Source organism: Gobio gobio (assembly GCF_949357685.1).
Source record: "Gobio gobio genome assembly, chromosome: 24".
NCBI lineage: Eukaryota > Metazoa > Chordata > Actinopteri > Cypriniformes > Gobionidae > Gobio > Gobio gobio.
Genome location: NC_137120.1, coordinates 7,748,549 through 7,757,875, shown reverse-complemented (window position 1 = coordinate 7,757,875; position 9,327 = coordinate 7,748,549).

Here is a 9,327-nt window from a genome sequence, read left to right as displayed (position 1 = left end):
ATAATAAAACAAGATTTGCGGAAATACAGTAAAGGACTCCACATTGAGCCATACTAAAATAATGATTTCAGAATAATACAAGAAAAATCAAGATTAACATTTATTTTGGCCAGACAGGAAAAGAAAATACTTAAACAAGAATCCATGGTACACAACGGATCAGCGTAAAAACATAAACACAATTGCAAAGTAATATGAAAATAATTTCAAAGAGTCATCGTGTCTGGCACAATACACACAGTGTGTGTGAGTGTCTTTGAGAGACTCCATGGGGGTTCTGGCTGCAGAATGTTTCCTCAATGGCAGCTCTGTTACCCTTCCTTAAAGTCCTCGTGAAATCAAAATTGATCATATTTACTTTGTTAGCGCAAATTGCTAGTTTTGAGGTGAACAATCCATCCGTGCAAGTCAATCCGCATCAAAAAATTATTTGGCTTCGTAATCTTTAATCAAAATCTGAAAATGCTCCTCCCCTCTACATTGGTAGGCCTTTTTTGATGACGTCTGTTTGACGGCTTGGGCTTGGGCTCAAATCACTGAAATAAAGTCGGTTGCAACTTCCGGTTCACTGGGACTTTAAATTGTCAGACCAGAACAAAAGGGTTGTAAATATTTCCAACAAAAAACACCTGGTTTTGGGGGAAAGGATCAGATATCTTTGAAGAGACCTCTCAAAAGGGAGAACAGAATTCTCATTAGTTTTCAACCTTTCTAATACTCCCAGTGACTGCAGTGAAACTGAGACCATTTTACCCATCGCACTAAGACATTTGAAAAGACACCAAACATGAAAGGGATAGATTCACAAGATACATCATTGTTGGTATATCTGCATTCTGTGACTTGAAACAGGGCAAAGGGAGGGGGAGAAGGTTTGAGCAGGGTGATGTCCCACAGTCTTTCTGTGAGATCTTCTCTCAAGATTAGTGAGTTTTATTGTTCTATCGCTGGGGGTTTGGATCTCAGCTTTTGTCTTAGCTGCAAAACCGATCCTTACAACGTTGTGAAAGTGCAGACTCAGAGGAAGACCGTGAGGGTTTAGGGTGCCATTTGGGACAGGCTCTCTCTCTCTCTCTCTCTCTCTCTCTCTCTCTCTCTCGCTCTCTCTCTCTCTCTCTTTGCACTTTCATGACGTAGCGTCGCTTTAACTATCGGGAAAAAGTACACAGGCGTTCGACATATGCACAATTTTTAGCAATCTTTCGCCATGACCCTCGCATATGCGTAAAAAGTATGAAGTATACTTTGTCCTTTAACGGACACGCACGCGCACACGCACACGCGGCAGCCATTTTAAGTCCACAAGACCGAAAGTGCATATGAAGTGCCATTTGAAACCAAGAAGGGCCAAAGATGTTTTGGAAGCAACGGAGGCTTGGGTTTAGATGCAAAAAAATGAGTCCTGCACACAAGAGCGTTTTAAGGACAAAACCTGACAAATGTCTTGAAATACATCATCAATGTTTTGAGGTGTGGGAACCGTGAGAGGAATATTTGAGTCCGCTTCGCGTCGTGACCGCATTACCACATCAGGTGTGCATTATCTTTCTAATAATCCAGCGGCCCGCAGTCAATTATTCCTTATTACCATTATTAACATTGAAGCTGATATAAAACACATTTCTTATTTTTCAGTTTCTAAAAACACTTCATGTGAAATGTAGCTTTCGTTTTTGAGCTGTAACTTGATGAAATGATCACTCTAATAATGATAAAGCACTTTTACCTGTGAAGGATCTAAGCAAGGATTTCTGTGTGTAGTTCAAAAACCCCTTATGACGACAAGGAAAACGAGGACCGTGACGTCGCCCGGTACGGCGCAGCCGGGGCCCCACCCTGGAGCCAGGCCTGGGGTTGGGGCTCGCATGCGAGCGCCTGGTGGCCGGGCCTTCCCCCACGGGGTCCGGCCGGGCTCAGCCCAAAGGAGCGACGTGGGGACACCTTCCCGTGGGCCCACCACTCACAGGAGGGACCGTAAGGGGCCGGTGCGGAGAAGATCGGGCAGCAGTCGAAGGCAGGAGCCTAGACAACCCGATCCCTGGACACGAAACTGGCTCTTGGGACATGGAATGTCACCTCACTGGCGGGGAAGGAGCCTGAGATTGTGCGTGAGGTTGAGAGGTTCCGACTAGAGATAGTCGGAATCACCTCTACGCACGGCTTGGGCTCTGGAACCACACTCCTCGAGAGAGGATGGACTCTTCACCACTCTGGAGTTGCCCATGGTGAGAGGCGGCGGGCTGGTGTGGGTTTGCTTATAGCCCCCCAGCTCTGCCGCCATGTGTTGGAGTTTACCCCGGTGAACGAGAGGGTCGTTTCCCTGCGGCTTCGGCTCAGGGATAGGTCTCTCACTGTTGTTTGTGCCTACGGGCGGAACGGCAGTGCAGAGTACCCGGCCTTCTTGGTGTCCCTGGGAGGGGTGCTGGAAAGTGCTCTGACTGGGGACTCCGTCGTTCTACTGGGGGACTTCAACGCCCACGTGGGCAATGACAGTGACACCTGGAGGGGCGTGATTGGGAGGAACGGCCCCCCTGATCTGAACCCGAGTGGTGTTCAGTTATTGGACTTCTGTGCTAGTCACGGTTTGTCCATAACGAACACCATGTTCAGGCATAAGAGTGTCCATCAGTGCACATGGCACCAGGATACTCTAGGTCGTAGGTCAATGATCGACTTTGTGGTCGTTTCATCTGACCTGCGGCCGTATGTCTTGGACACTCGGGTGAAGAGAGGGGCGGAACTGTCAACTGATCACCACCTGGTGGTGAGTTGGATCCGATGGCGGGGGAGGAAGCTGGACAGACCCGGTAGACCCAAGCGTACTGTAAGGGTCTGCTGGGAACGTTTGGCCGAGCCCCCTGTCAGAGAGATCTTCAACTCCCACCTCCGGCAGAACTTCGACCGGATCCCGAGGGAGGCTGGAGATATTGAGTCCGAATGGACCATGTTCTCCACCTCCATTGTCAAAGCTGCCGCTCTGAGCTGTGGCCGTAAGGTCTCCGGTGCATGTCGAGGCGGCAATCCCCGAACTCGGTGGTGGACACCGGAAGTAAGGGATGCCGTCAAGCTGAAGAAGGAGTCCTATCGGGCCTGGTTGGCTTGTGGGACTCCTGAGGCAGCTGACATGTACCGGCAGGCTAAGCGGACTGCAGCCCGGGTGGTTGTGGAGGCAAAAACTCGGGCCTGGGAGGAGTTCGGTGAGGCCATGGAAAAGGACTATCGGCTGGCCTCGAAGAGATTCTGGCAAACCGTCCGGCGCCTCAGGAGGGGGAAGCAGTGCCCTACCAACGCTGTTTACAGTGGCGATGGGCGGCTGTTGACCTCAACTGGGGATATCGTCGGACGGTGGAAGGAATACTTTGAGGATCTCCTCAATCCCGCCATCACGCCTTCCATTGAGGAAGCAGAGGCTGGGGGCTCAGAGGAGGACTCGTCCATCACCCGGGCTGAAGTCACCGAGGTGGTCAAGAAACTCCTCGGTGGCAAGGCACCGGGGGTGGATGAGATCCGCCCTGAGTACCTCAAGTCTCTGGATGTTGTGGGGCTGTCTTGGCTGACACGCCTCTGCAACATCGCGTGGCGGTCGGGGACAGTGCCTCTGGGATGGCAGACCGGGGTGGTGGTCCCTCTTTTTAAGAAGGGGGACCGGAGGGTGTGTTCCAACTAGAGGGGGATCACACTTCTCAGCCTCCCCGGGAAAGTCTATGCCAGGGTACTGGAGAGGAGAATACGGCTGATAGTAGAACCTCGGATTCAGGAGGAACAGTCTGGTTTTCGTCCGGGCCGTGGTACACTGGACCAGCTCTATACCCTCTACAGTAGTGTTTCTCAACGGGGGCGGTACCGCCCCCCAGGGGGCGTTCAGAGCATAACGGGGGGCGTTGGAAGCAAGATTCTTGAAAGGGGGGCGTTCAGGTGTTCCTGGGGGGCGTTCACAAGTTTATACCAAAGATCCTATGCAAAGATCCAGGCAAGACAAAATTAAACATGTATGATAATTACTTGCAAAATAATGCCTACCACATTATAAAATCTGCCTGTTTAATGCGACGTAAACTATATCGTTTATTTTACAATGACTAAAGCGCTCAATCCGGTGGTGGCTAGAATCCAGCACTGACTGGAATCACGCAGCAGAGGAATGGGAAGTTGACAAGCCATTAAAAAAGTATTGACTTAAGAACCACAATAAATCATGTTCATATTCACTCCGGTGATGAATTTTATTTGTATAAAGGTAAAACTTTTACATTTTTAGGCATTAATCAATGCAATGCCTAATGCCAAAATGTTTTCTTAAAAGCCCTATTCGCACAGGATTTATTGCCTGGTGACCTCTAGCCATTTGTAATAATTGCGGAGGTTGTTTGTGATCTTAATCCAGTGCGAATCGGCCATGTCTGTGATTTATAAAATTACCCCGCGAATGACCTACCATATTCCGCCGAACACACCCTGTGATAATATTAGTCCTATGCGAATCGCCATCTCTGTGATTTGGCCAGGATTTGGAGGGTCGTATATAACTTTTGCAAGGTTTTTGTTTCCTGTGCGCATTTGTATCCACATTTCGCGAAGAACGAAGGCTGCATTCATAACGCACACCGTTATAAATCCCTGTGCGGCTGTGCACATTATACTTTCACTTTAGAATTAGAGCCAATTTGGGAGCGAATTGCTTGAAAGGTGTGTTCAATATTATTATTAATGAAAAACACAAAAACAGAACAATACAATGCAGTGGCGGATCTAGAAAATTTTACATGGGGGGGCAAAGGGGTGCCAAGAGGTCTTGGCAGGGTGGCAGGGGTAGACGGTACATGGAAATCCCTATATGTGAATTGCTTTAACAAAACAAACACAAAACCACTTTTAAACTACAGTACTTATTGTTTAATCATGCCCTTACACACTACGAAGGTTTTTAATTCACAACAGGAATAAGCCCAGTGTTCAAACAAAACAAAACAGTATACTACTGTATACTTCAGCTACTTTCTTCAACTACTCTTGCCTGCAAAAGTCAATTTGTGAAAACCTCTGGTTATCCTTGTATTACATTACACTGTATGGCCATGTAGCTAATAAGTAGCCTATATAACAAATATAAAATCAGAAAGACTTATCACATGCACACACCAGTTATGTTTAGACTACTTAATCCTATTGTATTTGTTATTTCCCCAGTTGTAACCTGGTTTCATTGCTGTGATATCTGAGAGGAATTGGATTTAATAGGACTGCTTAACTAAATCAAATGTAAAAATAATTGCATCACAATAAGTGTATTGTGATTGTCACTAACATTTTAGTAACAACTGAATTTGATTGGGTTTAGTGACAACATGTTGCGGTGTTTGCATGGTACAATTTCTGGTAAGCTACGCTTTTGTGCTATTTTAATTAAATTATTGTGATTTGATTTAATATTGACTCATTTGGTTAACTATTAGGCACACAAGATGTACCTAATCTCAAGAAAAAACAACTCACCTAATGCTGTAAACATACAGAGAGCCCTATCAGCTGGCAGTGTTATTTAAGGTTAAAAATAACTCAAATTACATATAATGCGTTTTTTTATTATAATAACTTTATTTAATGATATAAATAATATAATAAATATGTAATATGGTACACTACACATATTTAGCAAAATACTCTCTATAGCTCTTTTTTTTCTAGCCAACTAATGTGCTATAGCAGGGGTGTCCAATCCTGCTCCTGGAGGGCCACTGTCCTGCAGAGTTTAGCTCCAACCACAATTAAACACACTTGAACCAGCTAATCAAAGTCTTACTAGGCATACTAGAAACTTCCAGGCAGGTGTGTTGAGGCAAGGTGGAGATAAAATCTGCAGGACAGTGGCCCGACCGAGTTTGGACAGCCCTGTGCTATAGCCTATTATGGTCATTAAATGGCTTTCCTGAGGTAAATGTTATGTGACATAATTGTTCTCCAGTTGTTTTATTGACCCCTTTGTTAGATTGATTGGTCGATATTATGTATGAGAAATATACATTTAGGTAAGTTGTAGGCTACTGTTTCTTTAAACATTGTCCATTCGTGTTTATTTACTATTAGCTAGTAGAGATGATCGGTCCACGTGCAGCTAGGGATCTGTCGCATAACATTTACAAGCGCCAAAACGGCATTTATTGTTTGAATTTCGTAATAAAAGTGACAGAATCTGAGAGCTGAGATTTTTTTAATATCATAAGTAACCTGCTCTGTCTAGTCTGTCGTGTCCTCTTTGCTTCGCGATTTTTCTGTGCGTGAGAAAATGTATGTGCGGCGTGAGAGTGTGAAAAGTGTCAATTGCGTGTGTCTCGCGGTGAATGCGTGAGAGTTGGCTGTTATGGATACAATATTTTTTATTAAGCTGTTCTTGTCTTTACTAAAATCAAAATTAGGCTAATCAAAGGGAAGAGTGCTCTTACGAATCACAACCGCTGATTTTGGCTAACGTAATAGACTCGCTGTTTTTGCTGATGCTGAATCCTCTTTAGCATACAATACATTCATTACAAATGTAATTTTAAGTTAAACATGTGTTTAAACTACACCTGGGGAAACTCACTTCACCTTCAGGGGCTCTGGGGCAGCTCAGTCTCTCCAGTCGGTTTGTAGGGCCACCGCACCGCAGCAGACTCGCTGTGTGTGAGCCAGACTGAGTGAACGCCGCTCTGCCCGCTTGAATCAGGGACGTAGCTAGTATTTGAGGGGCGGGGGGAGGGGTATTTTATGTATTTTAATTTTAACACATTTAAAATAAAAAATTAAACGGTTTACTTTTGGTAAATATTTAAATATACCCGGACATACTGGCGGGTTGTTTTTACAAGTACAGTTTTTGGATCATCAAAGTTAGGGGGGCAGCTGGGGGGGCAAGGCTCTAGAGTGGGGGGGCACCTGCCCCCCCTTGCCCCCCTGTAGATCCGCCCATGATACAATGACAAGCTCGCTTAAATGGGTGCTTTTACATTTAGCTTTAATCTTCTGCATTCAGATAGTTAAAAAATAATTAATACTACAATAATTTAACGGTTCCTGTGTGTTTATTCTTGCTAGAAGCTTTTGTTTTTATTTTACTGATCATGAACACGAATTAATCATGACAAACCAAATTAGTTTTAATTTGTAGACTATTAATTAGGCTATAGCCTACCATTGATGAAAGCTGATACCAAGGAATTTAGGCCTATAATTATAATATTTATTTTATTCATGAAAAATCATGATTATATAATTTTTTTATTGAAAGTAGGCCTAAGGTTAATGATTAGAACCCTGTGAAATCCATTAATAAATAAATACAAATATATATATATATATATATATATATATATATATATATATATATATATATATATATATATATATATATATATATATATATATATATATAATTTTGTTTTTATTTTTTCAAATTCCGCTAATTTTTCCCCCTAATTCCGTCTTAAATTTTCTGGATTCCGTTTTTTGGACTCCATTTTAAAGGTTAAATATTTTTTTAGTAATAAAAAAAGCATGTCTAATTAATTTAAATAATGAAACCTATCAATTTTGCAAAAATTACATCTTTAGAGCCTTATGAAATAGCCTGTTTTCCCCCATCCAATTCCGTTTCATTTTTCAAATTCTGTTTTCAAATCAAATGAAGACATGAAATATTAATTTAATTTAAATTTTATTCATATGAAATTAAACAGTTTTTTGTCAACGTGCTGCACTGAGCTTTATTGATAAAATTAAAACATGGAAGAGAACGTGATAATTCCTTAAAAATATAAGTTTTGATAATATTTTATTAGTAGTATTATTGCATTGAGACTTGTCTAAATTTTACTGTACAACAGTAATATATTTCTGTCAAATTAAACCGAACTTTTATTTTGACGGGTGGCCGTTTTCTCAAATGAACGGTAAAACGGGAAAAATGTTCAAGAAGTTCCTCTCAGAGCGGCTTGAAGATGAAGTTCATGTCAGGCTACAGAGGCTGAAAACACAGCGAGTGCTTCAGTGTGTGTGAGAACCCGCGTAATAAAACCTAAGTGCAAACATTACCGCTTTGTACACACACATATGTTGGTGCAACAACATTATGGGGACTCTCCATAGGCGTAATGATTTTTATACCGTACAAACTGTATTTTCTATCCCCCCACCCATAAACCCAACCATCACAGGAAACATTCTGCATTTTTAATAAAACATTGTTTAGTATGTTTTTAAAGCGATTTGATTTACAGGGACATTTAGAATGTCCTCATAAACCACTTTGATGTTGTAATACCAGTGTAATTGGTAAATGTCATTATACAAATTTGTGTCCTCATAAATCACATAAACAAGCACACACCGACACACACACACACACCATGTCCCCCCACCAGTAATAATGGTGGTAGATTTACATTTACACATTTACAGTGAGTATGACAAACGAGAAGAAAGCAAGAATAGAGGAGAGAGGGAGAAGGAAAACGATGGTTTTGGGAAACGAAGCCCAGTTCAGTTCGACAAAGGTCATTGGACAGGTTGGCCAACCATGTATGGAGGTGTGTGCAGGAGAGAAGGGGGAGACAACGACTTGTCTGGCAGCATTCAATGCAGAAGGCAGAAGTTTGTTTAATGCAGTTTAAATTTATGTGGCTACATAAAATTAAAATTGATGATAAATCACTATTTCCCTTTGCAATTTGACTGGCCCATTGATTACCTGAAACAGCGGCCCATTTTACCTGAAACAGCGGCCCATTTTACCTGAAATAGTGGCCCATTTTACCTGAAACAGCGGCCCATTTTACCTGAAACAGCAGCCCATTTTACCTGAAACAGCGGCCCATTTTACCTGAAATAGTGGCCCATTTTACCTGAAATAGTGTCCCATTTTACCTGAAACAGCGGCCCATTTTACCTGAAATAGTGTCCCATTTTACCTGAAATAGTGGCCCATTTTACCTGAAATAGTGGCCCATTTTACCTGAAATAGTGGCCCATTTTACCTGAAACAGCGGCCCATTTTACCTGAAATAGTGGCCCATTTTACCTGAAACAGCGGCCCATTTTACCTGAAATAGTGGCCCATTTTACCTGAAATAGTGGCCCATTTTACCTGAAATAGTGGCCCATTTTACCTGAAACAGCGGCCCATTTTACCTGAAACAGCGGCCCATTTTACCTGAAATAGTGGCCCATTTTACCTGAAACAGCGGCCCATTTTACCTGAAATAGTGTCCCATTTTACCTGAAACAGCGGCCCATTTTACCTGAAATAGTGTCCCATTTTACCTGAAACAGCGGCCCATTTTACCTGAAACAGCG